Genomic DNA, 12,194 nt, shown 5'->3' with positions numbered 1-12,194 from the left:
GCCCACTAATTTTAACTTACATGTATATTTTTGTTAACATTAATTCACTAAAGCTCCATCCGATTTATGAATTGACCCACTCATAGCTGCTTGTAATTTCAGTCCAGATTTGTGTACTTTTAGTCCATCTGATTTGAAGGTAATGTGTAGTGTACTTCTCTCTTTCTCCTTATTGAATAACCTCAGATCTTAAATTAATTTACATGCGTTCTTGTGTAATCTCTTCTCACCAGGTTTGACCTCTCCTTTGACCCCCAGCACAGCAGTGAATCCTACATCAGGTGTGTTGGTCATCTTTCTCTAGTTAGCAGATAGGACCTAAACAAATAGACTAGCTTTATTTTACCCAGGTTCTTACTCACAAATTTCCCCTGATTAAAAAAAGAGTTTGATATTTCATTAATTAAATCAACCCATTTAAATACCTTTATTTTTGTATAATCAGATCCAATGACTTTGCTTTGCACCAGGTTCAACTACTAGTTCTACTTTGACAACTGACACCCCAAAGAGTCCACATGATTTTAGTTTAGTGGCGTAATAAGTTGTGTTGTGTGTTACCTGTTATTAAACAGTCTCTCTCTTGCATGTGCCCAGGAGGTCAAAGCTCCACAGAAAGCGTTCTGGGTAAGCATCCATCTCTAGCTGACTACCTGTCTTTTCTCAGACAAATTAGACATTTACAGGAAGGAAGTGAAGTTTACAATAAAAAATATTCTATATTATTCTCAGAAAATAAAATGTCTATCTCCAACTCCCTTACCATGTAGGTCCATTGCTTGTTCAAGAGGTGTTGATATCTGATAGAGTTTTGGTTAATACATCCCATGCCTCAATTGTATTTGCCCGAGATTTGTTTATCATGGCCACTGATCGCTCTATACGAACAATATCTTGAAAATATGATAACCGTGTTTGAGGCAAGAGGATTGTAGGGGTAATCCACTAAGGATAACCTTTTTTGCTGTTGTTAACCCGGCATTAATGATTATTTTCTGAACCAGTTATCATTCAACAAAAATTAAAGTGGATATTCACAGGGAAACACATTTTTGTAAGGACATTTGGAACATGTGAACAGAACTGGGACACCAAAGGACATTCCCAAAACATTAGTGTTACAACAGTATTCATACAGCATCTCTCACATATTGGAGTAGGAATCAGCTTCATCTTAACATTTAATGGTGTTGCATAACTTCTATGTATAAGCTTATAATGTATAAGCTGGTGTGCTGGGTTTTTAGAGGTAACAAATACATTTTCCCAAATGGTATCCCAGTTCAGGTTGTGCCCCAATCCCTGCATTTCACGGTTCCATATTAGAGTGATACTCAATGTAGAGCATTTATGTAATGGCAGCCTTCCTCCTCTTCACATGAAGAGAAGGTGTAGCAAGGATCAGACCAACACGCAGCGTAGCCAGTGCTCAACATGTTTAATACGAAACTGTGAACACTTACAAATAACAAAATAATAAATGTGGCAAACCGATACAGTCCTAGCTGGTGCAGAGAAAACACAGAGACAGGAAACAACCACCCACAAACCCCAACACAAAACAAGCCACCTATATATGATTCCCAATCAGAGACAACACAAAACATCTGCCTCTGATTGAGAACCATATTAGGCCAAACATAGAAACAGACAAACTAGACACACAACATAGAATGCCCACCCAGCTCACGTCCTGACCAACACTAAAACAAGCAAAACACACAAGAACTATGGTCAGAACGTGACAATTTAACAGACAGCAGGCAATCATAAGTGGCAGAGACCATTCTAGAAGTTAATGTAGGGAATATCCATGTAAGCATTATGTGGGATGTTAACGGGGCATCCCATGGTACACCATAAGCTTTTAAGGTTCTGGGTTTTAACAGTAATATGCCAAATTATGTAATTGTGAGCATTTAATCTTTCTACTGACTGAGTTGTGTTGTTCTCTAACAGAAATAATGAATACCTTTCTATTTGTGTAATCAGATACAGAATTGACTTGTATTACTTTCCAGCAGTTTCGACTGTTACTTCTACTTTGACCCCTGACATCACGGTGAGACCAACTAGTAAGTATCCCTTACTTTACAATTAATTTTTTTAGTTCACTCTCATTCACTAAAGCTCCAACAGGTTTACACATAGACTTATTCATGGCTGCTTGTACGGTCACTCTACTTTGTTGTACTTTTCTTAGATATGAATGGCCCCCGGAGGGGATGGCTGCCGTTCTACGGGTTCCTAACCAGTTGTGCCATTCTGTTTTTTTTTTTTTTGTTGTTTGTAACTTGTTTTGTACATAATGTTTCTGCCACCGTCTCTTATGACCGAAAAGAGTTTCTGGACAATAAGAACAGCGATTACTCACTGGGCGAAGATTTTTTCTTTAATGAATTGAAGGAGAAAGATCATTCACATGAAGAGGAGATGCCGATACAGGGGCCGCAGATCCTGATGCTTGGTGAGATTTCATCTGCAAGTCAATAATCCTGCTTTACCATCCATATCTTATGTTTCACTGAGTCATGGCTGAACGAGAACATGGATCATATACAGTTGGCTGGGATTTCCGTGCATCGGCAAGATTGAACAATAAACCTCCAGTAAGACGAAGGCTGGTGGTCTGTGTCTATTTGTCAATAACAACTGGTGCGCAATCTCTAATATTAAGGAAGTCTAGAGGTTTTCCTCGTCTGAGGTAGAATATCTCATGATAAGCTGTAGACCACACTATTTACCAAGAGAGTTCATCTATATTTTTCGTAGCTGTCTATTTACCACCACAAACCGATGCAGGCACTAAGACCGCACTCAACGAGCTGTAAACAAGAGAATGCTCATCCAGAAGCGGCGCTCCTAGTGGCTGGGGACTTTAATGCAGGAAAACATAAACATATTTTACCTAATTTCTACCAGCATGTCAAATGTGCAAACAGAGGGAAAAAAATCTCTAGACCACCTTTACTCCACACACAGATATGCATACAAATAGCTCCCTCGCCCTCCATTTGGCAAATCTGACCATAATTCTATCCTCCTGATTCCTGCTAACAAGTAAAAACGCAAGCAGGACTTACCAGTGACTCGCTCATTACGGAAGTGGTCAGATGACACGCATACTAAGCTACAGGACTGTTTTGCTAGCACAGACTGGAATTATGTTTTGGGATTCATCTGATGCTATTGAGGAGTACACCACATCCTTCACCGACTTCATCTGTACATACATATTCCAACCAGAAGCCATGGATTACAGGCAACATCCGCACTGAGCAAAAAGCTAGAGCTGTCGCATTCAAGGAAAGGGACACTAATCCGGACGCTTATAATAAATCCCGCTATGCCTTCAGACGAACCATTAAACAGGCAAAGCAGTAATACAGGGCTAAGATTGAATCTTACTACACTGGCTCTGACGCTCGTCGGATGTGGCAGATTTGCGGATTACAATGGAAACCCAACCGTGAGCTGCCCAGTGACGAAAGCCTACCAAACGAGCTAAATTCCTTCTATGCTTGCTTCAAGGCAAGCAACACTGAACCATGCATGAGATCATCAGCTGTTTCGGATGACTGTGAGATCACGCTCTCCGTAGCCGATGTGAGTAAGACCTTTAAACAGGTCAACATTCACAAGGTTGCAGGGCCAGATGGATTACCAGGACGCATACTGAGAGCATGCACTGACCAACTGGCAAGTGTCTTCACTGACATTTTCAACCTCTCCCTGACCGAGTCTGTAATACCGACATGTTTCAAGCAGACCACCACATTCCCTGTGCCCGAGAACACCAAGGTAACCTGCCTAAATGACTACTGGCCCGTAGCAGTCACATCGGTAGCCATGACGTGCTTTCAAAGACTGGTCATGGCTCACATCAACACCATCAACCCAGAAACCCTAGACCCACTACAATTCACATACTGCTCCAACAGATCCACAAATGACGCAATCGCTATTGGTCTCCACACTGCCTTTTCCCACCTGGACAAAAGGAACACCTACGTGAGAATGATGTTTGCTGACTAAAGCTCAGCGTTCAACACCATAGTTCCCCTTCAAGCTCATCACTAAACTAAGTACCCAGGGCGTAAAACCCTCCCTCTGCAACTGGATCCTGGACTTCCTGATGGGCTGCCCCCAGGTTGTAAGGGTAGGCAACAACAAAATCTGCCTCATTGATCCTCAACACAGGGGCCTGTCAAAGGTGCGTGTTGAGTCCCCTCGTGTACTACCTGTTCACCCTCAACTGCGTGGTCATGCATGTCTCCAACACCATCATTAAGTTTGCCGACGACAGAATGGTGGTAGGCCTGATCACCGACAATGATGAGACAGCCTATAGGGATTAGGTCAGAGACCTGGCAGTGTGATGCCAAGACAACAAGCACGCTCCCATTCACATTGACGGGGCTGTTATTTGATATGAAACAAATGTACATTTCTCTTCTCATCTCCTCTCACCAGGTTTGACATCTCCTTTGGCCCCCAGCACAGCAGTGAATCCTACATCAGGTGTGTTGGTCATCTTTAGTTAGTACAACTGAGAAAAAAAAGACATATTTTGTCTTACCCAGGTCTTTGTATTATTTTTTCATCACAAATGTGCCTAATTACTAGAAAAGAGGTTGATATTGGATTGATTAAATCATCCCATTAAGATGCCTTATTGTATAACCAGATCCAATGACTTTGCTTTGCACTAGATACGACTGTTAGTCTTACTTTGACAACTGACACACCAAAGAGTCCAACTGAAAGTGAGTATGGCCACACGATTTTAGTTTATTGGTGTTTACTAAGTTGTGATGTGTGTTAACTGTTAACTTTTACTGCCTCAGAAACCCGGATCCGGGATCACCCCCCACCCCCCCCACACTGATTAGCATAGCTAGCATAGCGTCACAATTAAATAGTAGCATCTAAATATCATTAAATCACAAGTCCAAGACACCTAATGAAAGATACAGATCTTGTGAATAAAGCCACCATTTCAGATTTTTAAAATGTTTTACAGGGAAGACACAATATGTAAATCTATTAGCTAAACACGTTAGCAAAAGACAACATTTTTCTTTGTCCACCATTTTTTCTCTCCACCAGTAGCTATCACCAATTCGGCTAAACTAAGATATTGATAGCCACTAACCAAGAAAAAACCTCATCAGATGACAGTCTGATAACATATTTATTGTATAGGATAGGTTTTGTTAGAAAAATGTGCATATTTCAGGTATAAATCATAGTTTACAATTGCACCCACCATCACAACTCGACTAGAATAAATACACAGAGCAACGTGTATTACCTAATTACTAATCATAAAACATTTCTTAAAAATACACAGCTCACAGCAATGGAAAGACACAGATCTTGTGAATTCAGACAATATTTCAGATGTTCTAAGTGTTTTACAGCGAAAACACAATAAATCGTTATATTAGCATACCACATATGCAAACGTTACCCGACCATTGATTCAAGCCAAAGAGAGCGATATCGTTATCATCGCCAAAATATATTAATTTTTTCACTAACCTTCTCAGAATTCTTCCGATGACACCCCTGTAACATCATATTACAACATACATATAGAGTTTGTTCGAAAATGTGCATATTTAGCCATAAAAAAACGTGGTTATACAATGACAATACTAGCAAAACTAGCCTGAAAATGTCGGTCGCCATCTTTCACAGTGATCTTGTCTCATGGATATCTATTCATAAACTTGACAAAAAAAATATAAGTTGGACAGCTATCGAAAGACAAATTAGTTCTTAATGCAATCGCTGAATTACATTTCTAAAATTATCCTTACTGTGCAATACCGGGTCCGCCAAGTGAAGCTATACCAAACAAAATGGCGGAATATGCGTTTAAAATTTTTCAACAGAACAGCGATTTATCATCATAAATAGTGCTTACTTTGAGCTGTTCTTCCATCAGCATCTTGGGCAATGTATCCTTTCTCCGGTCTAATCGTCTTTTGGTCGAAAGATGTCCTCTTGTCCCGTCGAAATTGCCACTAACGTTCGGTATGTACAGGAAACGTGCCCAGCTCATGGAAGGAAGTCACAAATAAATGCCTCAAAATCTCACTAAACGGATATAAATTGCTATAAAACGGTTTAAATTAACTACCTTATGATGTTTTTAACACCTATAACGAGTAAAAACATGACCGGGGATATATTACTGGCTAAACCAAGGCTTGGAAAGAGGCCAGTCCCCATGTCCATTGTGCGTCAAGCGCACGGTCCGAAAGAATGCTCCTTCCGGTCTTTTCTGTTTTATACAGGCCCTGATTGCGCAATCGACTCCATTCAAATTGTCACCACTTACTGACATCTAGAGGAAGGCGAAGGCAGTGTTTGTATCCTCATAGCATACACAGGGACATTAAAACTGACCTGGGACCAGAGGCCAAGATTTCTGAAATCTCACTCCCTGTCAGGAAAAGTGCTGTAGAATGGGTTCTGTTCCACTCAGAGACATAATTCCAACGGTTATAGAAACTAGAGAGTGTTTTCTATCCAATAATAACAATAATATGCATATTGTACGAGCAAGAATTGATAACGAGGCAGTTTAATTTGGAGAGGCAAAAAAATAAGAACTGCTAACAGCACCCCCTATTGACAAAAGGTTTTAACAAACCGTCTCTATCTTGCATGTGCACAGGAGGTCAAAGCTCCATAGACAGCGTTGTGAATTCAAACAGTATAAGGATAAATATCCTTATTTAATAATCCCACAGCAAAAATGCACTTGTCTTTTCCTGCTAGCACTGACTTTGCTGATAACTACTTTGTTGATGGAAAATGTACTTGTTGTGATTGTGATATGTTGTTGCCTCACCAAGCTATCTTAAGATGAATGCACTAATGTATGTCACTCTGGATAAGAGCCTCTGCTAAATGACTTGTCGTGGAAATTTCCATCAGGGACACCTGAAGTCAATATGAAATTAATAATTATTTATTATCAGCAAGCTGCAGAGGTTCCAACAAACTTAATGTACTATAGTACAAGTCGGTCGGGAGCTCCACCGGGGAGCTCCGCCGGGGAAGTCCCATTAGTTGTCTTATATGCTGCTTAAAGAGACAAGTTATATTTGCAAGATTTAGCTTATTCATTATTCATAATGAATTCATCATTAACGTTTGGTTCATGCATGTGACCAACCAATACCTCACGAGGCTTCTTCTCTTCAAGCTGAGACCTTGAAACTGAGACACCCCTTTCGGTTTTCAAAACAATGTTCTTGGCGCACTGCCAAATTGCTTATACTGATAGTAAGGATTCTTCCCAGTCACGATCAATCAGTCACTTGCATGAACCCAGTCGAATTGGTTATTAGAAAAGCACAAACATAACATTTTCCTTCACAGACTCAAATGTAGAATGTTTAGCTAACTAGCTGTCTTTTCTCACATATATGAAAACGGAAACGTTTACCAAGACTAATAATAATGTGGTATTCTAACACTTGTCTACCATTGAAGTATTTACATTTGGATTAAGAGCTAATGACCTCTTCTGATGTCATCATGTCACCAAACAGCGGTGCAATTATGGCAGACAGCAGTGGGTATGTCTTCTGGAGTGGGGGTGTTCCTGATGGGATTGACAGCTGTCTGTCTCTACAGGAGGACCAGTGAGTACTTCTGATTCTGCATAACAAATAATTTGCAAACATTTTCCTTTCTCATATTAATGTAAGTGCCTTTGACATGGGTTAATTTTTCAACTCCTTTTGGTGATATTGTGTAGTGTAAGCTATATTCAATATCATTCATTTAGCCTAATTTGTTTTTCAGAGAAAACCAATTCTCAGAGGTAAGAATTCCCCTTGTGAATATGATGCAGATTGTATCAACCTTTAGTTCTGTATTGTCCATGATGAGATGTTCTTACCACAACCTTCTTATACTTTTATGTTGTACAGACCTACAGCCAGACAGGATGATCACAGACAATGTATGTTCCAAACAAAATACATCAAACACTGCACACACTACTAACACAACTACACACATGCATGTACAAACACAAATTCTAATTTCATTTTCATTTTGTTTCTGTTGTAGATGATTTGGTGATGGGAGCTATGAGCAGTGCAGGCATGTTGGATTCAAGGGATGCTGGGTTCTATTCTCTCATCACCTCTGTACCGTCCACATTTTTGCCCTCAGGTGAGTTTGTAACAGAAGGTCTTCTGTCCCTGTCTTCCTGATCTGGGACGTGAATTTGGGACACTCAGCACAATGACACTTAATCACTCAATGCCAACCATACTAACTTACATTTTTTAGTCAGAGCATCTTGAAAGCGTGAGAACAGAGCTGTAAGTCTCCAGGGTGGTTTGAGTCAGGAGGAGAAGTGTGAAGGGACATCAAACCCTGTTATTTTCACTTCTTCTGACCCCCCCCCCCCCTAACCCTAACCCCCCCCCCCCAGAAAAAACAACCTCTTACTTGTGTCTTTGTCTCTCTCTGTGAGGTGCAGGTCCTGTGAAGCAATCTGCAAATGAAGATGTAAGTACAGCAACATTAATTACCTTGGATATAGATACATACTGGTTTTCGGACGGACAGACAGACAGTCTGAGGGAAAATAAGGACCTTTGTCTCACTCTTTCCTCCAGGCTGATTCAGAGAATGCAGGGGTCTACAGCCTGATCACTTCTGTACCATCCACATCTGTACCACCAGGTTAGTCTATTTAACTCTATACCATAGATTCATATCATGTAGGGCTTTTTATAGGACTCAAAGTTGTTTAGGCTTGTATGTTGGTCTGACGTAGTCATATCAGTAATCATGAATGTATATAAGTTATACATAAGATAATGTGTTAGAGCATGAGAATAGAGCTGTACTTCTACAGGATGGTTTGAGTCAGGAGGAGAAGTGTGAAGGGACATTAAGTACAGCAAATTGACATGCACACACACACACACACACACACACACACACACACACACACACACACACTCAGGCTCCTTCTGTGCTGTACAGGTCCTTTTGAAGAGAATGGAAAGTCATCTGAAAGAATCACCCACTGTGTTTGATGATTGTGAACGGCTCTCAGTTTCAGATTGATGTTACATCCTTTTAAATTACATGACATTTCCAGTACTGTAGAATTAAAGGACTGAAGTTAAACTGTCTGTTTCGTTTCTCTAGTCTGATACGTACCACGTATACAGCTCAATCCCCGACAGACCAGCAACCTCAGCCCAGCCGGATGGGTTGTACAGTCTTCTGCAGACACACTGAAACTACACCACTGGCTCTCTGTATGTCTCACAGAAATACTCTTTCTTTCAGGATGTCCTTTATTTATCACACATTATGTTACTGTAAATAAGTATCTAATACATCTACTGCAGTGCCGTTTCTATTTATAAGCGACATACAGTAAGCAGCCACTAGAGGCCCCTCCAGAAAAAAACGTAGGATAGTAGAATACACAACGTGCAGTTTCGAAATGTGGTTCTGCATCAGCAGTTTTCCTCTTGTTATGTCAGTCACTGACAGTCACTCAATTATCCAATGTCAGCTAAGATTTTATAGATTGCTAGGCAAGTTAGTCTAGCCAGCTTTCTAAGCCTTGTAGTAATGGCCAAATTACTGCCCATGGGCCCTGACCTCCAGGGGGCCCCCAATGATTTTGTTAGTCACTCTCACTCAGATATCAAATGAACATGGCATAAGTCATGGCAAAATGTGTAGAATTGCAGGAAATTTGCTTAAAAACTGAATGTTATTATTTCAACGACAATGGCACAACGTGTTGAATTTCAGGAAATTTGCTTAAAAACTGCAAAGTTCTCTCCGCGTCATGGCAAAATGTGTAGAATTGCAGGACATTAACTTTGAAGCTCCAAATGTTTCTCTCCACCGCCACGAGCGGGACCACTAAAATGTTTTGTCTGCGAGGTGGGCAAATCTCGCTTAGGGCCCCCAAAATGCTTTGACGTCATTTACTGTATCACACATGGACACCTGGCTTGTGTTACATGCCTATCCATAATATCTGTCAAGGTGTTAGTATTTGTATTTGGGGATTTTGGAGGGGTCCGGGGCATACTCCCCTTTTAAGAATTTTAAGTAAATGCCCAAGTAAATATATAGTGTATTTATATCTATTTTGTCATCTGTGTGATGTCTCCTTCCATAACGGTTTGATACAGTTTACTAAATAAAATATATTTGTGATCAAAATCGATAGATACAGACAATTTAAAATAAATAAATACATAAAATATTCACACATAATGCAAAAAACAGGTAAATAGGAAATTAAGATAAATTAAGTCATTAAGAGGGGTATTGCTAAGACATTTTTCTTGGTGAAATTCATCTTGCGTTAAAGTATAGTTATAATATAAGCCAGATGCACCCAAAAAATCTGGGGAAAAAGTCTAATGTTATTTTAACAATTTTTGCGGCAAAAGTTAGCAAACCCCAAAAGCCTGATCTTATAGCAAAAGTATTGATATTGATATTTCCAACATACTTTGTTACCAAAGATAACATTTCTGTTTTAAAAATGTTTTCTTGTTGGCAACATCAGATCATCAAAACTGAAAAATGTAGATTTCCTAAATGCTATTCAAATCTCCCAATTTCTCCATGTTTACTTGTTTAACTTGTTATTTTCCAAGTTCCCAGTTGAATTTCAACTTACTCAGCACCTCAGTCGCTCCTTCAGTGTGCAGTGTTGTAGACACATTCTAGCCTTGAAGTCCAATGACTGCGGAGTGGTTTAGATGTAAATGGTGTGAGAACACAACTTCATTACATGTTTGTCCAGTTAATATGAGTTTACATTCTGTTTCGATGCACACTTGAGCCCAGCGGTCAGGGGTGTTGATTATGCTATGGGGGATGGCTTTGTTGAAAAGGGGTGGCTCCCCCCTCACCTCCCGTACACACTGTACATAGATCTTTCTATTGTGTTATTAACTGTACGTTGGTTTATGTGTAACTCTGTGTTGTTGTTTTTGTCACACTGCTTTGCTTTATCTTGGCCAGGTCGCAGTTGTAAATGAGAACTTGTTCTCAACTGGCCTACCTGGTTAAATAAATGTGAAATAAAATAAAATAACAAATAAATACCTCTTCTATAAGACCTTTATCCTCTCTGGGATCCTCTCTGGGAACTTAAGGTATTTGTAAACGTTAATAATCGATCAAATTGAAGACGGGTCTATCTGTTTTCAATACAGGAGATCAACAAACTAACGCTACGTTTCTAGTCTTGCGCAACTCTCAAACAGTACACATGACGTTACACTGTTTCCAGGTGGCCTTACTTCTTCATTGCACAAAGGAATAACCTCAACCTATTTCCAAAGACTGGTGACATCCAGTGGAAGCGGTAGGACCTGAAAACAGGGTGATTAGAAATCTAGTATTCCAATGAAATCTCATTGAACAGACAGTGACCTAAAATTTAAAAAAAAAGAATGGTTAGTCCTCGGGGTTTTGCCTGCTACATAAGTTCTGTTATACTTACAGACATGATTCAAACAGTTTTAGAAACTTCAGAGTGTTTTCTATCCAGATCTACTAATAATATGCATATCCTATATTCTGGGGATGAGTAAAAGGAAGTTGAAATTGGGCACGCTATTTATCCAAAAGTGAAAATGCTGCCCCCTATCCTAGAGAAGCATTAAGGTACAGCAAATACAAATCCTATGTTTTTTTTCTCCGTTTGAAATGCTCTCTTCTGTAAAACAAAAAAGTAAGCAGAATAAATTGACTTTGACCATTCCCTCATCTTTGTTAGTATTTTACATGATTTGATCTTGATTATTCAAGATCATGCAAAAACTATGTACTGTTGTCTATGTCACCTTTTTCCGGCCATTGGTGAAGATCAAGGTGCTACTTTTCCTTAAATGTTTCTTTCAGTCCATATACAGCGCATTCGGATACCTTGACTTTTCCACATTTTGTTACGTTAAAGCCTCTCTAAAATGAATTAAATAGTCCCCCCCATTTAATCTACACACATTGCCCCATAATGATAAAGCAAAAACAGATTTTTAGACATAGGTTTTTAGACATAAACACTGAAAATTATATTTAAATAAGTATTCAGACCCATTACTCAGTACTTTGCTGAAGCACCTTTGGCAGAAATTACAGCCTCAAGTCTTTTTGGGTATGAT

The sequence above is a fragment of the Salvelinus alpinus genome, chromosome 2 (genome assembly GCF_045679555.1).
Source record: "Salvelinus alpinus chromosome 2, SLU_Salpinus.1, whole genome shotgun sequence".
Taxonomy (NCBI): Eukaryota; Metazoa; Chordata; class Actinopteri; order Salmoniformes; family Salmonidae; genus Salvelinus; species Salvelinus alpinus.
This window is presented reverse-complemented; position numbering follows the sequence as displayed.